This window comes from Cervus canadensis, chromosome 27 (genome assembly GCF_019320065.1).
Source record: "Cervus canadensis isolate Bull #8, Minnesota chromosome 27, ASM1932006v1, whole genome shotgun sequence".
NCBI classification, from domain to species: Eukaryota; Metazoa; Chordata; class Mammalia; order Artiodactyla; family Cervidae; genus Cervus; species Cervus canadensis.
In genome coordinates, this window is record NC_057412.1 from 20,655,943 (window position 1) to 20,674,389 (window position 18,447).

The 18,447-nt window shown below is 40.6% G+C and overlaps 1 pseudogene; it reads left to right on the forward strand.

Moving 5' to 3' along the window:
- Positions 1–4,154: 4,154 nt before the first annotated feature.
- On the forward strand, positions 4,155–5,240 carry LOC122428656 (annotated as a pseudogene).
- The last annotated feature ends 13,207 nt before the right edge of the window (positions 5,241–18,447 follow it).

Below are 18,447 nucleotides of genomic sequence, written 5' to 3' on the forward strand. Positions count from 1 at the left end.
TGAGTTCTGCTGAGATATCTCTTCCTGGATTGCAGATAGATAACTATCTTGTTGTATTCTCACAAGGCAGAGGGAGACAGCAGGCTCTCATTATCCCATCATGATGTCCTCACCCTCATGACCTAATCTAAACCTATCTCCCAAAGACCCCATCTTCAAATATGATATGATGGGGTTTAGAGCTTCAACATATAAATTTGAGGGGATGGGGGAGGCACAATTCAGTATGTGATTTAACACAAAAATTAAATCACATACTTTCAGCTTAAAAACATTTGATGGCTTTTCATTGTCTCTAGTATAGTATTTAAACCTTCTGGGATACATAAAATCCTCCCCAACAATATTTAACCTACCCTAAGAGTCATATCTTTCCTCTCCCATCTCTCACTCTACACTCTCCAGCCAAAGCAATACACTTGCAGTGTCTTGAATTCACTATTCCCTTTTTTACTTTTCTTACATTATCTATTTTCCTGGAGTGGCTCCTGCTAGTTTCTATATGCAGAAGCCTCCCTCTGTTTTCTGTCTTGAGACTCACCACCAAAATCACTTGTTCTGTGAAGCCTTCCATGATTCCCTTTGGTGTTCTCCTCTTTGCATTTCCATAGCAATTTGTATCTCTGTTGGTTAAAACACTTTTCATATTATACTTTATTTATTATGACATTTGCCCTTCCATGACACAGTGATCTTCTTGTGACAGAGATTATTTTATTTAGTCTTTTTCATTCCTGGTATAAAACCAGGTACAGCGTGGGCATTTAGGAGTTGTTTGCTGGAGTGCATTAAATATAATTATTATTCCCATACACATTCCATATCTATATTTAAATCAATCTATTCAATCTATGAGCTTCCCAGGTGGCACAGTGGTAAAGAATCTGCCTGCCATTGCAGGAGATGCAAGAGACATGGGTTCATTCCCTGGATAGGGAAGATCCCTTGGAGGAGGAAATGGCAATCTATTTGAGTATCTTGGCTGGAAAATTCCATAGACAGAGGAGCCAGGCGGGCTACAGTCCATGGGGTTGCAAAAGAGTGGGACATGACTAAACACACCACCATCTCACTATAGCCTCTCCACTGGAACCAGCTGAATCTCTCAGTATAGAAAGGCTGTAAAACTTTTTCATGTTCTGGAATTCAATGATTATTCCGGTCCCAGGGAGAGCCTGTGTTTTCAGACTCAAGTCTGTTTTGACAGAATGCATGGTCAGAGAAATTTTATTTCAGATAAATGGATAAAATTTTTCAATACTATTTTGAAAAAAGCAAAAATTCGATGATTTAAATCCTGGTTCCCCCCACTCTACCTCCAACACACACACTCACACGCGCACACACACACACACACACAAACATTCTATTGCTTACATAAACAGGAATATACCTTCACCTTGAAGTATTTTGTCATAATTTTTCATCAACTAAACTAAGAAAATAATTCATTAAAAAATAAGATAACTTTTGAAAGTTCTAAAATGCCAGGCAGCTAAAGATTTTCAGGTTTTAGATAACGTCCAACTCACTGAGGTTAGTCAAGTGCCTTGCAACTTCCTGAGTGAGGCCAAACTGATGACATTTCATGTTGAGAAACTTCCGTTACAAGCATAAGTTCTGAGAAAATAATATGATGAAATTTTAGATACTCCATCACCCCACACATGCACTTCCATCCCCACCCACCCCGCCACCGCCGATAAAATTGTATAACTAATCAGCAGGCAGACTTCAAGTACTCCTTCATAAAGTGGGAAGTCATGCTAAAATTATGTAAAGGTTGAAAGCAAAAATGAATAGGGACTAAATATAGGCAAAAGAACAGCAGTTTCTAAATTTGACCAGGTTTTGTGGCTATGGAAGTAAGATAGAAGTAACCTTCACTTTATGCTACCTCCTATCTTAACACTGAATTCATCTCATCACACCCTGTGTTGACCTCAACACATCAGCTGAAGATCCTGGTTTGAGGACTGTGTGACTTTGGGCAGGTCACTTATCCTCTGAGCTTCATTTTCTTCCCATTGCAAAATATACATAATTGTTGTACTAATATTCCATAGCATTTTGTCGATTAAGTGAGATAATCTGTTCAAAACACTCAGCACAAGGCATGCAGTATGTGCGTAAAAACTGATGCCTGAACATAAAATCAAAGCAGTGTACATGCTACTGTAACACTGGCCTGGTCCTGTAGTGATCTGAAATTCTTCAGACACAAGTGCCTGAGGGCTAAGACAACTGTGTTCTCCAGCATCAAGGAGAGAGTCAGCTGATTTAACAGACCTTCACAGCCAAAGACCATTCTGTCATGACAGAATACGTCTTTGTTTACTCCTGTTAGTTTAGGAAGAGGTTTCATTGCATTTAGCTCTGATTCTTCACTCTTGGCACATGATAGGAATAATCACTTAAGGATAAATGACTAAATATAGAAATGAATGCCTATATTAAATAAATAAAAGATTTGGGATTATGGCTGCACCTCAGGCCTCGGTGTATACAGTATAGGGTCACCGCTGAGTGTGATATAGCCAACAGAAAAGCCCTTGTAGAAAGATATGCTGAAAGTAAGGCATACATTTTTAAATTTTTATGGTGCTTGCATGTGTGCTAAGTTGCTTCAGTTGTGTCTGACTCTTTGTGACCCCATGGACTGTAGCCTGCCAGACTCCTCTGTCCATGGGATTTCTCCAGGCAAGGATGCTGGAGTGAGTTGCCATACCCTCCTCCAGGGAATCTTCCCAACCCAGGGATGGAATCCACAGTTCTTATGTCTCCTACATTGGCAGGCAGGCTCTTTACCACTAGCACTCCCTGGACATTTAGGCAAATGATATACCCTGGGAAACAAAGTGCAGAGGGAGAGGCTACCAGAAAAATATTTTCATTACTTCACATTTCTTACTCCATCATGCAAATTTCTCACATACACAGTATAGCAATGTGTCCACATGATACTATAAATTAAGAAACCATGACAGGAGAACCTATAAAGCATAACATTAGAATGTTCAGAGATTTCTTTTGACCTCTGGAGTCTCTGGTGAGCCCTAGAGCAAAGCACTGTTTCTTCATATAGTGCTAGGTGCTCAGTCATGTCTGACTTCACGACCCCATGAACTGTAGCCCGCCATGCTCCTCTATCCATGGCTATTCTCCAGGCGAGAGTACTGGAGTGGGTTGCCATTTCCTTCTCAAGGGCATCTTCCCAACCCAGGGATCAAACCTGGGTCTCCTGCATTGCAGGCGGATTCCTTACTGTCTGAGCCACCAGGGAAATCCCTGTTTCTTCATGGGGAGAGGTGAAATCCTGCTGCACAGGCCATCAGGATGGTTTTCTTCTCCAAGTTCGTGGGCACTTGGCCAAATGATTGGGCAAGAATTATTCCATTTGCAGAGTAAAATGGGGTGAAATCACTTCCGGCACAATTTGTCCATATAGATTATACTTGTTTGCAATTCATCAACTCCTTCTCTACTTTACATCCATATGTAATGTAAATGATCATTTTTCTCTGAAGCTTCATAATGATGCACAGCTCAAAAAAGTGATAGAATCAGCTAAAAGGGAGCAGATGGAAGTTTTTTCCCCAATATGCATATTCATAAAAAAATAGAGAACTCAACAAAAGGAGATACAGAAGTACTGGTACCCAGGGGCTGCAGAGACTTGTATACAATAGTAAGTTGCTTTTCTGCCACTATTCATCCTTGAAACCTTTACTCATTCATTCCTGCAGAAATCACTGAAAATGCTCTGGGGGGAAAAAAATCTTTCTGTATAACAACATATATATTTCCCTTTGGATTTTTATTGCACCTTAGAATCCATGATTAAGGAAGAAATGGTTAAGTATTTTACTAGAGAAATGTAATTAGAAGCAAACTATGGAAAGGAGAGGGGCAAAGCAAGCAAGCTGAGAACTGGGAGGAAGTGTGACTATTCTGTGCTATATATAAGAACTCTCAAGACTTTAAATCAATAGTGAATGAACTCAAGCATGAGAGTCTTGAGCTGGGGGGAGGAAGGCATGGACCAATTAACCAGTTGTGTGTGCAAACTTAGGGTCCCACTTCAGCACCTGCCAGGTATGCCTGGCTCCCCAGAATAGGAGTAGCCCCTAGCTTTCTGTCCAAGAGACCTCGAAATGTCTTTGGAGGGTAGCAGCACCGGAGGAGAAAGGTCTGGTCTGGAAGGAATCTTGCCCTGGATATTGCATCTCCATCTTCACAGCAGCAAAGGAGGGATGCACCACCTCAGACCAAACCCTGGCCAGGCCAGCTCTTTGGTGGCCGTGGTGCCCATGCCAGGCACAGGGATCATGATAGTTGACGTGCTGCAAACCAGCTGTCCTGGTTGGAGAACATGTGGCTCTGGATCACCTTTCTGGGCCACTCCAAGAGCCTCTTTCTGTTCTCCATCCCATGGCCTACTATTCCTCTCTCCAGGTGGGCATCATGGTGGGATGGATCAGCCTCTTCACCGAGTGACTCAACCTCCTCTTCAAGTGGTTTCTTTTTGGAGACAGGCCCTTTTGGTGGGTCCATGAGTCTGGGCATTACAGCTATTCACCTGTTCCCCTCTTCTTATGAAACTGGTCCAGGCAGCCCTTCCCACACTGTTCCTGTGGGAACAGCCCTCCGGCCCATAACGATGGCTGTCTCTTCTCAGCTGGCCACTTGGATCCACAGTCACTGGGTGAGGGTGATACCTAGCTTGGCTTATTGACCTTCCTTTTTGGCCATCGGCTTGTCCTGGGTCTTCCTCTTAGCATATTTCCCTCACCAGGACTTGACTGGCCTAGTAACTGGTGCTGTCCTGGGCTGGCTGATGCCCCCTGGGTGCCCATAGAGTGGAAGCTAAGCTCCTACGGGTTGTCCTCACTGGCCTTCTTGCTGGGTGCCAGCCGTGTCTATTGGACTCTCTTTACACTGGGCCTGGATCTTTCTTGGTCCATCAACCTAGCCTCTAAGCGGCATAAACAGCCCAAGTGGGTACACTTGGACAGCCAGCCCTCTTTCTCCCTGAACCTGGGCCTGGGCGTCACCCTGAGCTCTCCCTGCCATGGCCAGGTATGGTGGGTACTGGGATGTGGCCAGAAGCTAGCTTGCCTTGCACTGGTCACGGGGCTGCTGGCCCCCTGGACTGGCTGGGCTCCCCTCATCAGCTCAGCCTTCTCTACATCCACAGGCACACTCTCTGGCCACACCTGGTCATGGTCCTCGCATCCTGACTGATGCACACATTCAGGGCCCAAAGCATCACCTATCTGCTCTTCCTGACTCTAGGCCCTCCTACTGCCACCTTCTCTCTCATGAAGCCAACATTCCATGACCTCCATTCTCCCAGAGGAAGCCCTGGCCACTTCCGGACCCCGCCAGACTCTGCTCTTGATGAATTTTCTACTTTTCCCACCCCTCGTCTCAGTCCCCAAAAAGGGCCTTCTTTCTCCCGGGAAGGATGGTGTTCCTGCCTTCCCTCCCAAATACCCAAAGAGCAAAAGCAACGGCAAGACCAATGGGTTCCTGAAACACTGTGAGGGGCTCAGAGTAGCCCCAGTAAAGCCCTTCCAAACCTCTGGGAAAAAAAGAAAAAGAGAGAAGGCCAACAATGTAAAAAAGTAAAGACCTTGGAGTTCCTTTATTGGTACAGACAACGGATATTTAGAAGCACAATGTCATACCAAATGGTAAAGTAATGTTCAGAATAAAGTTCAGAACTGTCTGGATGGCAAGCAGCTATGTGTTTTCTTAAAATATCTGATTACTCAGAGGCTAAGGTAGTTCATGCTTATGTACTGGGGAAGCAGCACTGCTACTAGAAATTTTGTTAAGATAATAAATATGTAGTATCAGGTGATACTGTGAAAGAAACTAACCATACAAGAAATGCTTAAGGAAAATAAGAAAAGCATTCAAAGAGAGGTTATGGTTTTGGTCACATTACTAAAGAAGTGGTATTCATACTGAAACTAGACGTTTCTGACTCCCTGTACCACCCCACTCTCCATATGTGAAGCCCTGGTATCCACTCAGGGAAGCTAATCTGTGGGGACCATATTCTTAATCTGAGTTTTCAGGTTCCTGTTTGGCTCAATGAATGGAAAGTCCCATCAAGAAGACTGAAGGGAGAGAAGGGAGAGAAGTCAGGGTGTTTCTTCTCTGCATGAGATCACCTTGGGCTGGCCGTCTCCCTTAAAGGTCAATAAACCCTCAAAGGTGACTTTTTATAATGACTCCCTTTCTTTCAAATTCTGGAAGTTGCTCCTTTCTCTCATCTCCTAAGGCCTGTATTTAACAACAGCTGTTAGCCCTCACTACCTGCATGGCCACAAACGGTTCCCCTCCTCTCCACTCTGCCCATGTGTTTGTAATTAGTCCCTCTATAAAGAAGACTTTTTGAATTGTCCTGGTGTCACCATGCCATCTGTTTCCTCTTGGGAGATGGGCAAGTGCACTGATGCACTGCCAGCTCTCTCAGTTCCAGTTACTTAGGTCGTGTTCTTGAGTCCAGAGAGCCCTCCTCCATGGCTCTACATTTCCATGGTCACAGGTCATTTCTATTTCACTACCAGCCTCCATCCCTGCTGAAATCAAGCAGTTTCAGGGTAAAGCATTTCCACTAACACTACCAAAATTCATGGCCTTTATTCTTTCAATTCCTCTTTCATCTGTTTCAGGGGGCCCACCACTCTACGTCTCCTTTTCCCAAGCAACTAAGAATCCTTGGAATTGGGGTGACTGGCAGTATATAAATGGAGGTTTTCATGGTGCTGTTCAAGCCAACCCAACTGCAAGGAATTCATATTCTATCCTTTTATAACAACAGAGTCCACAGTCCATTTTGTGATGAAACATGGGGTCATTTCTATTAAGACAATATACCATCTGCCCTGGTGGCTCAGATGGTAAAGCGCCTGCCTGCAATGTGGGAGACCTGGCTTCGATCCCTGGGTCAGGAAGATCCCCTGGAGAAGGAAATGGCAACCCACTCTAGTACTCTTGCCTGGAAAATTCCATGGATGGAGGAGCCTGGTAGGCTATAGTCCATGGGATCGCAAAGACTCAGACACAACCAACAACTTCACCAAAAAAAAAGAAAAAATCTACCCCATTAATACCCATCCACCAACTAAGTAATAGAATAGAATGAAGCTAGTGCATATTTTAGTTGCTTGCTACTTAATCAGAAGTACTTGACATTAATATCATTTTGTTTTTTTAATAACTGTGACAACACATAACTACTGAAACTTTACTAGCAACTTTTCATTTCTAAAATTCTATAAGTTATATTTCATCTACAGTATCATTCACCAATATGGGTCTCTCATACACAAAGCCTTAGGCTGCAATCTCCAAAGAGAGTTACTGTAAAATATGGATGCCTAGATCATTTGCATGATTAATGAAAATATGTTTTAGAATATTAAACATTTAAGATGTTAGCATTTAGTAGGCTTTCAGACAGAAGTTAAAAGACTATTAGAATGACTGATGAATTGCTACAGTACATTAGCCCTCAGAACAGGGAATGTGCTAGAGGACATTTATGTAACTTCTTAGCATTTTTTTTTCCTCCCTTTTCCCCCTTTCCAACTAAGCTGTCCTTTTGTGACCTTGGTCCAATTGTAAATGTCCAAGCATAGAATCTGGCGAAGTTCTGAAGACTTGAAAATTACATGGAAAGCTATCACCAGAGGGAAAGAAGGGAGCGGCATGAGCCAGGGCTTCGTACGTAATATCTGACACATAGTAGGAGAGGAATAAACGTGGTGAAGAAATACAACCTCCTTTCTCCTGGTGCTGAGGGTCTTACCTCAACACAGCGGGAAAATGAAACGGAAAATTCCTCCCTGGTTAGTGCCAAGGTCACTGACAGGTTAGCTGTTCATAACTAGGGAATGCAGACACACTTATTCTCTCCAGTTGTTAGGAACTGTGTTTCAAGATGAAACTCCACATCCCGATGTCTTTCTGGAGCCTTTTATCTTTGATTGCTACGGAGCTTATCAGCACCTATTTGGTCATTTATTTCCTCCTCTTGTTATACTTAGAGATGAAATATACCAGAAAGGACTGTCAAGGAAGTGTTTATATCCCTTCTGGGTAAAAAGTAAAATACCATTGAAAAGGTAGGGCCACAAGAAATACCAGAATAAATTCTGAAGGTAGGAGCAATAAACTGCTTAATGGCCTTGCTGTGGGGGAGACAATTAACATTACTTTAATTTATGTGAGGTATTATCATGAAGTTATGAGCTCCCTCTCTGAGCCCTACTTGCCAAAGCCTACTTCTTTAGGCAGCATTTTTCCTTAAAGTGTTATTTAGTTTATAAATCTCTATATAGCATCCTCATTCCTGTGTCAGTGAGCATAGAGAAAAGTACACCGTTTTACATCAGCCAGCATCCCACTACATAGTCATTAATACAAGAGTAAACAGAGCAAATGTAGCAGGCTGAATAACTGCCCCCAAAGACAGAAGATCCTAATCCATAGAAACTCATAAGTGTTACCTTATTTGGGGAAAAGTGAAAAAAATGAAGTGGCTCAGTTGTGTCCGACTCTGCAAACCCATGGATTGTAGCCCATGGAATTTTCCAGGCAAGAGTACTGGAGTGGGTTGCCATTTCCTTCTCCAGGGGATGTTCCTGACCCAGGGATCAAACCTGGGTCTCCCACATTGGAGGCAGAGGCTTTACCTTTGAGCCACCAGGGAATCCCTATTTGGGGGAAGGGTCTTTGCAAATGTGATTAAGTTAAGGATCTAGAGACAGGGAGATTATCCTGGATTATCTGAGTGGGCCCTAAATGAATGCAATCCAAGTGTCCTTGTAAAAGAGAGGAAGGATATATGACCCACAAAGAGAAGGCAATGTGAAGACACAGAACAGATTTGAGGATGCCGGCTCTGATGGCTGGATATGTCCATAAGCCAAGGAATGTTAGCAGCTAACAGAAGCTGGAAGAGGCAAGGAATGGATTTTCCTTTACACCCTCCAAATGAAGTGTGACCCTGCAGATATGCTTTGGATTTTGGTTCAGTGATATTGTCCTGGACTTTTGCCCTTGAGAACTAGGAGGAAAGAAATTTCTGTTTTTTTAAGTTATGGATTTTGTGTTATAATCACAGAAAACTAATACAATAAATAAACCAGGTTTAGCCTTAAACAAAAGGATAGTGACCCCTATTCATGGTCATTACTAGTAGACCATGGGAAAAACTATATTATTAGCATCAAGTTTAATACCAAACTATACCAACATATAAATCCTTTGAAAACTATATATATATATATATATATATATATATATATATATATATATATTATGCTTTACTTATACATGTGTTGTGTGAATGTATTCAAGCAAACCCTTTTTTTAAATAGGACAAAAATCTCCTTCAATAAAATAATGAACTTCTGAATATGACATGCATGCTCAGTCACTAAGTCATGTCCAGCTCTTTGCAAGGCCATGGACTGTAATCCGCCAGGGTGTTCTGTTCACCGGATTCTCCAGGCAAGAATACTGGAGTGGGTTGCCATTTCCTCCTCTGGGGATTCTCCTGATTCAGGGATTAAACAAGTCTCCGGCATCTCCTGCATTCGCAGGCAGTTTCTTTACCACTGAGACACCTGGGAAGCCCCTGAATATGACAGTTAAGTATTTGCTATTTTTACCCTTAAGATGTCTTAGGATCTCACTTTTTAAGAATATGCTTTCTTTCATCCCAATATGGAACATAGCTGCTATGGACTTAAGAGCATAATGCAAGTTTAAAACGTTCTTGCAAATCAAAAACATCCTGACATTGGTTTTATTAAGAACAGAAGTTTCCTTTAAGCCTTGGAAATATTTATTTTGCTGAAAGAAAAATGACATTGTTATAATGATTTATTCCTTAGTTTATTCATTAAATATTTATTAAACATGTTCTAGATCCTGGAAACTCTAGTAGAGTTCTGGAAACTCTACTCAGCTCTGGGAATAAATAGCAAGATGAATGGCAATAGCTTCTATTCCCAAAGAGTTAAGAGTCCAGTGTCCTCCTTTGGCAAATGTGTAAATAAATAAATACCTATGAAAAGTGATATGCTAGAATAGCGATATAGGTAAGTGGTGTGGAAGTAGGATTTAAAAAGAAGTCATTCATTTCAGAATCAATGGCTCAATATGCTTGAGAACAGTTAAATGGTGCCTAGGTATATGCGGTAGAAAAAAAATTTAACACATTTCATTGGAAAAGTATCTTATTCCTTATTTTGATGCCAAATACTTGGGTCATTTGTAGTCAAAATCATATTCAGGGTTGTAGTAGATAAGATTCAATGTTTTTAGATTCTGGAAAACAGAATTAGCAAACTGTAGTAATTTTCTCATAGTTTCAAAAACAACTTCTTGTCCAATAAAGGTTGCTTAATTAAAACTTACCCAACTGAAACGCCCATTTATCTGAAACAAATGTTTGTGCTATAGACATCAACCAACTCTTCACATGAGTAGCTAACAATAAACAATGGAATGATGCTCAATGAATATCAATTAAAACAAATTGCTCCCAATAAACTTTGTCCTAAGAGAAAATACATCCTGCCTGTGCACGTTTTCACATGCGCCAGTGTATGTGTGTGCGCATGCACACACACACACACATATACACACAGCTTTGCCATTGTAACTTGTCTTCTTTAAAAGGTCGATTAGCATTAACTTCATCTTAAAGACTGTATCTTCATTTTATCACTGAACCTAGTTCTAGTCTCTGATTAGACATGAATTTCAAATAGGACTAGCTGCATAATGGGAGATGGCCAGAGTGCTTAGAATATTGGCCCAGCGCAAAATGAAAATGCAAGGCCCCTTGTTAAAAATTACTAAGAATTTTAAGACAGCAATAGCAGAGCATTAATCTGAATGTGGGGGCTTTGTGAGAACAGAGTTCTATGCAACAATATAAGTTACATGCCCATAAAGCCAGCCCTGGTTTCAGGTATTCCTTATCAATAGTCTCTGTTTGCATTCTCCCAAGGACCATACTACAGGTGATGAAAATGAAAATAACCTGCCTAAAAGTCACATTATGATCAAATAGTCTTTGCACCAGCCTATATTAACTATGAGGGCATTGTTGGGCATCCATTAAAATTCTATTATGATCAAAGTTTTCCATACTTACTTGATGTTGCTTTTATCTGTTCTATCCAGCCTTACTCATATAATCCATAAGGCAGAGAAAAGGCCATGTGTTCACCAAACTATGCCTATTAGGCTCCTGGGCGTAGCATGAGCCCTCTTGCATTCAATTCAGTCCATGTGACTGGTTCTGAGCAAAGTTAGGGCTTGCACCATAAGATCTTCTTTGAGGTTCATGTTCTTCCCTCACTGGGTTTTCCACACTCTTTCTGTGCTTCCCTACCCCTTCAGCTATATACCTGAAAGCAATTAACTCTGAATTGTGGAGACTATAGGAAAAGTCTGAACCACTGAGTTTTACTTGGAGAGAGCCATTCAGGAATGCTGCTTTGGTTTAAGTTAGAGTGCCACATAAAATACTATCGTAAGCCACTTATGTTCCCCTGGGGACACCCAGGTGGCACAGTGGTAAAGAATTCATCTGCTAGCTAACATAGGAAACACAAGAGATGTGGGTTCGATCCCTGGGTCAGAAAGATCCCTTGGAGTAGGAAATGGCAACCATTCCAGTATTCTTGTTTGGAAAATTCCATGGACAGAGGACCCCTGGCAGACTATATAGTCCATGGGGTCACAAAGAGTTGGACATGACTGACCACACATGCATGCATGCATTCCCTTAATATTCTATGTTTGAGAGCATAATATTCTGAGGCAGGGAGCACAGTGCCCAGAGCTGTATCAAGTTCTTTAAGAGATTCTGATACAACTTGTGAAAACCATTGCTAATGTCGTCTTTTTGGTGGGTTATAAGTCAGTGTGTTATTCGTATTATCTTTTGAGGTTGTTTGCCTGCCTGCCCTGTGCTGTCGTGTCTGACTCTGTGACATCATGGACTGTAGTCCACCAGGCTCCTCTGTCCATGGACTTTTCCAGGAAAGAATACTGGAGTGGGTTGTGAAGTCGTTTAGATTCTCATAATAGCATACATTTATAATTTTCAAAGGACTTCTTAGGTGGCACTAGTGGTAAAGAACTCACTTGCCAATGCAGGAGATGCAAGAGACTCGGGTTAGATCCCTGGGTCAGGAAGATCCCCTGGATGAGGGCATGGCAACCCACTCCAGTGTTCTCGCCTGGAGAATCCCATGGACAGAGGAGCCTGGGGGGCTACAGTCCATACAGCTGCAAAGAATCGGACACTAGTGAAGCAACTTAGCATGCATAATTTTCAAAGCATCTTTCCTACATATTTTTAGAGGATTCTAAATGAATTATCAGGGATAGAATGACCAATAACAACAATGACCCTTTGTCAAACATGTCCGCAAACCTCATAAATTGTCACCTGCCTGCTGGTAGACTTACAGACCTCAGAAATTCAAATTAAATAGACACCCTGGAATCAGGCTGAGGCAAGAATCTGGGAACACTGTTCTCAGGAAACTCAGAGCCTGGTATTATTGTTAGGGACAAGGGGAGACGGCCAAGGTGCTTAGAATAATGGCAACTGTTCTTTTCCCTTTGGCTGCAGAATGTCAGTATTTATGGGAAAAAGTCGATCAAGTACTTACTGGATCTGCTTAATCAAGCATAATTGTCACCATGTGACTGGCAGGAAGCTCCCGTGTGAGATGGTGCCAGAACCAGTATGCAAAGACCTACCTATACTGTAGATAATAAGAGGGAAAATAGCTTTTCCTCAGCACAGGAAATCAACATGAAGCAATTAAGAACACGGGTTTTCGAAATATGAGAGATTTAGGTTCAGACTTAGTTTCAGGACTTACTTGCTTCAATTTTTAGGCATCTAAGCTTTAGTTTATTCCAATGTACAACACAAAAAGATGTTAACGCTTTGCAGAGGCAGAGTTGTAGCTGAAACAAGCTTAAACAAGTAAGACACCCAGCATGACTTCTACATTTTACTTCTGTCACTTTCACTCTTTGTGTCAGTGATATTATTTTTAATAAGAATAATACTTAAGAATTCAGAATGTAGAAGTACTCTTGTTGGGCACTCTCAAGTTTATACCATAAAGAATGCTCTTAAACATCCTTCCTGATCTCTCTAAAACTTAGAAATTATTTTTCCAGATGTTTTCCAGACACAGTGCCAAGCATTCATAGTTACCTATTTCCCCTAGAAGCTAGGCTTATATTCCAAATAAAACTTCAATTGTCCACACACTCAAAAGTTGTAGGAAATAATTCATTAAATATTGAACTATCATATTCATACCAAAGGAGTTTAATGAGAGAAATTATGTTCTTATCCTAAGTCTTAAAAAGGACTCTCTGGACCCCAATTTATAGTTTTTCACAAAGTGTTTCTTTTATACAGCTTTTTTTTTATGATAATAAGCATAAGTGTTTATGTATAAAAAATATAACCATACAATATGTATTACAAAAATCTTTGCAAACTCTGCTTCCCCAGCACTCTAGTGGTTGACTCCACACTTCCAACACAGGAGGTGTGGGTTCCATTCCTAGTCAGGGAACTGTGATCCCGCATGCCATGCAGCACAGCAAATAAACCGATAAATAATACAGCTTTTATAAATGTTGTATTTACTATACTTTTAGAGCTCTAGGACAGGTTCCCCTGAACAAAGCCACCAGATTCTTCAAAATCTAGGCTAACTACATAAATTTAAGGATTAAAAGTACATTTTTGAGATATGAGTCAGGCAACACATAAATTTTTATTAATAAAATATACTAACTTTTTTCAATAATTTTAAAAGCCAACATATTTTAATGTGTACTGAAATGTTGATAAAGAACAAATTCAGTTATCCAACAAATTTATTTTAGATGAACTAAAGGCAATTTAAATCTTGAATAGCCTACATCTGCATAAGATCACAGACTAAACTCTATGACAGTAACTAAAAGACCTAAATATTTTTAGAGTAGTTAAATAGTATAAAAGAGAAATAGCTATTTCTGCATTAAGATTGTTTCATGAAATGTTGCTGTTCGATTGCTAAGCCTGTCCAACCCTCTGTGACCCCATGGACTGCCGCGCACCAGGCTTCCCTGTCCTTCATCATCTCCTAGAGTTTGCTCAAACTCACACCCATTGAGTCAGTGATGCCATCCAATCATCTCATCTTCTGTTGCCCTCTTTTCCTTTCGTCCTTAGTCTTTCCCAGCATCAGGGTCTTTGCCAGTGAGTTAGCTCTTTGCATCAGGTGGCCAAAGTATTGGAGTTTCAGCTTCAGTATCAATCTGTCCAGTGAATATTCAGGGTTGATTTCCATTAGGATGGACTGGTTTGATCTCCTTGCTGTCCAAGGGACTCTCAAGAGTCTTCTCCAGCACCGCAGTTTAAAAGCATCAGCTCTTCAGCTCTCAGCCTTGTTTATGGGCCAACTCTTACATCCATACATGACTACTAGAGAAACCATAGCTTTGACTGTACAGATCTCTGTGAGCTAACTGTAATCTCTGCTTTTTAATATGCTGTCTAGGTTTGTCATAGCTTTTCTTCCAAGGAGCAAGTATCTTTTAATTTCATGGCTAGAGTCACCGTCTGCAGTGATTTTGGAGACCAAGAAAATAAAACTTGTCACTGTTTCCATTTTGTCCCCATCTATTTGCCATGAAGTGATGGAACCAGATGCCATGATCTCAGTTTTCTGAATGTTGAGCTTGAAGCCAACTTTTTCACTCTCCTCTTTCACTTTCATCAAGAGGCTCTTTAGTTCCTCTTCACTTTCTGCCATTAAAGACATATCCTCTGCATATCTGAGGTTGTTGATATTTCTCCTGGTAATCTTGATCCCAGCTTATGAGTCATCCAGCCTGGCATTTTGTGTGATGTACTTTGCATATAAGTTACATAAGCAGGGTAGCAATATACAGCCTTGATGTACTTCTTTCCCCAACTTGGAACCAGTGTGTTTGTACCATGTCCGGTTCTAACTGTTGCTTCTTGTCCTGCATATAAGTTTCTCAGGAGACAGGTATGGTGGTCTGGTATTCCCATTATTTTAAGACTTCTCCACAATTTCTTGTGATGCATACAGTCAAAGGCTTTCGCATAGACAAGGAAGCAGAAGTAGATTTTTGGAGGGAATTCCCTTGCTTTTGCTATGATGCAGCAGTTGTTGGCAATTTGATCTCTGGTTCCTCTGCCTTTTCCTTTTTAGTGAATTGGGAAATTCAACAAATAAACTTACACTTGTTGCCTTTATTGTGGGCTTACAATGGGAAATGTGTCTATAGACCTACCTGTAGGAGTCCAGAAAATATTAACTGATTACTCTCTGAATAAGTAAAAGTCTGTTAGACTCTTGGAATACAGAATTGTAAGATATGTGGTCTATGCTTTCAATAAATCTGTAATCTGGCTGGGGAGGTAGGACAAATACTGTAGACTAAAATAGCATAACAGCCCTCTAACAAAAGGCCAAACCTCCAGGACAGAGTGGTAGCTATAGAGTTCAGAGAAGGAAGGATCCCTAAGACTATAAGATTTGGACACTTACCTTCTAAACTGAGATATTCTGGTTCTCAATTTATAGTTTCAGAGGAAAGGGGGAAGCTACACATAAATATACTAGGTAGCTGTGTAGTCCCCACTTTCACTGCATTAAAACTTTAAATTGAATATATAAATTCAGAATATGTCAAATTGTAATAAATATGATCATATACTAGCTAAGCTATTTCTGAAGTAACAACTACTTAGCTGTATACAATACGATTTATGGGAGGTACTGTCAATTAAAAATCAAATAACCACTAATTACACCAGAATGAGTTTCAGTTTACAATAGAAGATCAACGATTCGTTTCTATATACCCTTTTCATTGAGTTTTGTGGAAAATTGCTTACTTTTTAGTAATTAGGACATTTTCAGCCTATATAATTTTTTTCATAAGGTTTTAAAAATTATGTTGTATAACTTATTAAGTGATTAGTTATAGAGTCCTGTTAGACGGTAGGTGCTAGGGATATTTAGAGACCAAAAATAAATTCTAGACCTTCAGGGACTTATCATTTAACTGGGGAGTCGGGGTTTAAATGCAATATAATAATTCAAAGATACAAAGTGGCCAAAGAATTCTGTTGAACTAGGTGTCCCAATGTTTATAATATTCCCAAACCAACAAGGAATCAATTCCATTTTTCACTGACTGTGAACATTGGAATGATGCTGACATACCCTTCTCTGATTTCAAATTCCCCAAATTTCCATTATCTGCAATAATATAAGACAGGGCTGAAATCCTGGGAAAAAAGAATTTCTAAGCATTAGTAACTTGAGTATCATAGATAATTGTTGTCCAAAAATTGCATACAAAGTACTTTAATGCTGATGGTCAAGAAGAGGGACTCCTGATTTCATGGAATCATAGATATCAGAGATGAAGAGGTCCTGGAGAGGATCTATGCCAATGTAATCACATTACAGAAAAGATCTGAGGCCTTGAGGGGTGAAGAGATAGATCCATGGTCACACCTGTTCACAAATAAGAAGAATTCAGATTTGCACTGTGATCTTCTGGAACTAAGTTCACTCTCTTTCCTTCATACTATTCTGCCTCACCCGAGGTGAAACACAGGTCATTGGACAAAGTTGGATATTTAACATATATATGTTAACATATATTTAACATATATATGCTATTTGAAGTTATGGCCCATCAGTACCAAGCAACTTCTCTAGTACTTGCAAACCCTCTGAAATGTGTTTCCTAAATAAGATATGATCACTAAGTAGGAAGGAAATAGAATCACTAGTCCAGATATCATTGATCTTAGTAACAGAAAAATTAAATATATATATATATATATATATACATATATATATCAGCAATATAATGTTTGCCTTTTAGAATCCTTGTGAGTGTGCTATGCCAGAATAAAAGGGTTTATGAGCTACAGGAGGCTTTAAAAATTTTCCCACCACTTCATGTAAAATACTAGATCTATGCTAGCCAATTTAAAGAAATATCATACCTCCTATAAGGTGTTTTGAACACCATCAGAGCCTGTGAAACAACATTTTGATTAGCAAAGTGAAGATGAATCACAATTACTGGCAAAGAGTTGTGTTACAGTTTTACTCAAACCAAGAACAATTGGTTGATAAGAGGTGAGGCATCAAGAAGAAAGATTCATTCTACACACTGCATTCTGATTAGGCTCCTGGATCCCTGCATTTAAGACCCATGCTTTCCCCAGGATTCATCATGGCCCGATGATAATTACAAAGGTATGGTAATCGAAGGCCCTAAATCAAACCTGCAGAGTAGATCTGCTGTCACTGCAAGAATCATTTCATTGCAAGCTGGCAGGGAGGATGTGCTAGCCTTTCAACTGGCAGAGCAGGCCTCTTGGCTGGCACAGCAACCAGCTCTGCCTCAAATCTTCCTGAGCTACGCCCCGCTAGAGTAATTTGGCTAATTGAAAATGTCTGTCTTTGGAGAAATCTTTCATAATATTACTGTCATTTGCAGGTTGCAAAGGAAGCTCTCTAGAGCTGCAGTGCTGCCTGGCTACATACAAAGCACCCAGTGATGAAGGTCCCATCCAACGAGTCCACTTAGACAACAGGCCATCCAATGACCTGCCAGCCATCCTCTCGTGCCAAAAGGCAAAAGTGAGCAAAGTATCTTGAGTGGATATGTAGCCTCTAAAAGCAGGCAATCTTGATGAGGGATTCCCAGGTCACTCTAGACAGTTCCAGTTATCTCAAGTACTGTGGAACTGGAATATCCCTGAAGGAAAATTTGCCAACCATCTTCAATGGGCTTCCCTGGTGGCTCAGATGGTAAAGAATCCTCCTGCAATGCAGGAGACCTGGGTTTGATTCCTGGGTCAAGAACATCCCCAAGAGAAGGGGATGGCTACCCACTCCAGTATTCTTGCCTAGAGAAGCCCATGGACAGAGGAGCCTGGTGGGCTACAGTCCAAGGGGTCACAAAGAGTCAGACATGACTGGGCAACTAACACATTCACTTTTAACTTTAAAAATAAAGTTATGGCACAGGCCACTTGGGAGTAATAAGCAGGGGGAGTTTAAAATCAGAGCAAAAAATTCTTTCGCAATTCTTTCACAGTTTTGGCAGAGACCACAGATGAGACACCATGTGTTAAAAGTTGTATGGAAAACAATTTTTAATAAAGTCACCATAAACATGATTTTACATTCAAGTATTCTTATTTCCTCATCATTTCGTCTTTAAAACACAGAACCGATTTTCCTTAACTTTCAAAGCATTAATCTATTAGAAAATGTGCAAGGTTTCGATTCTTACCTTGAAATGAGAGGTTAAATTTCA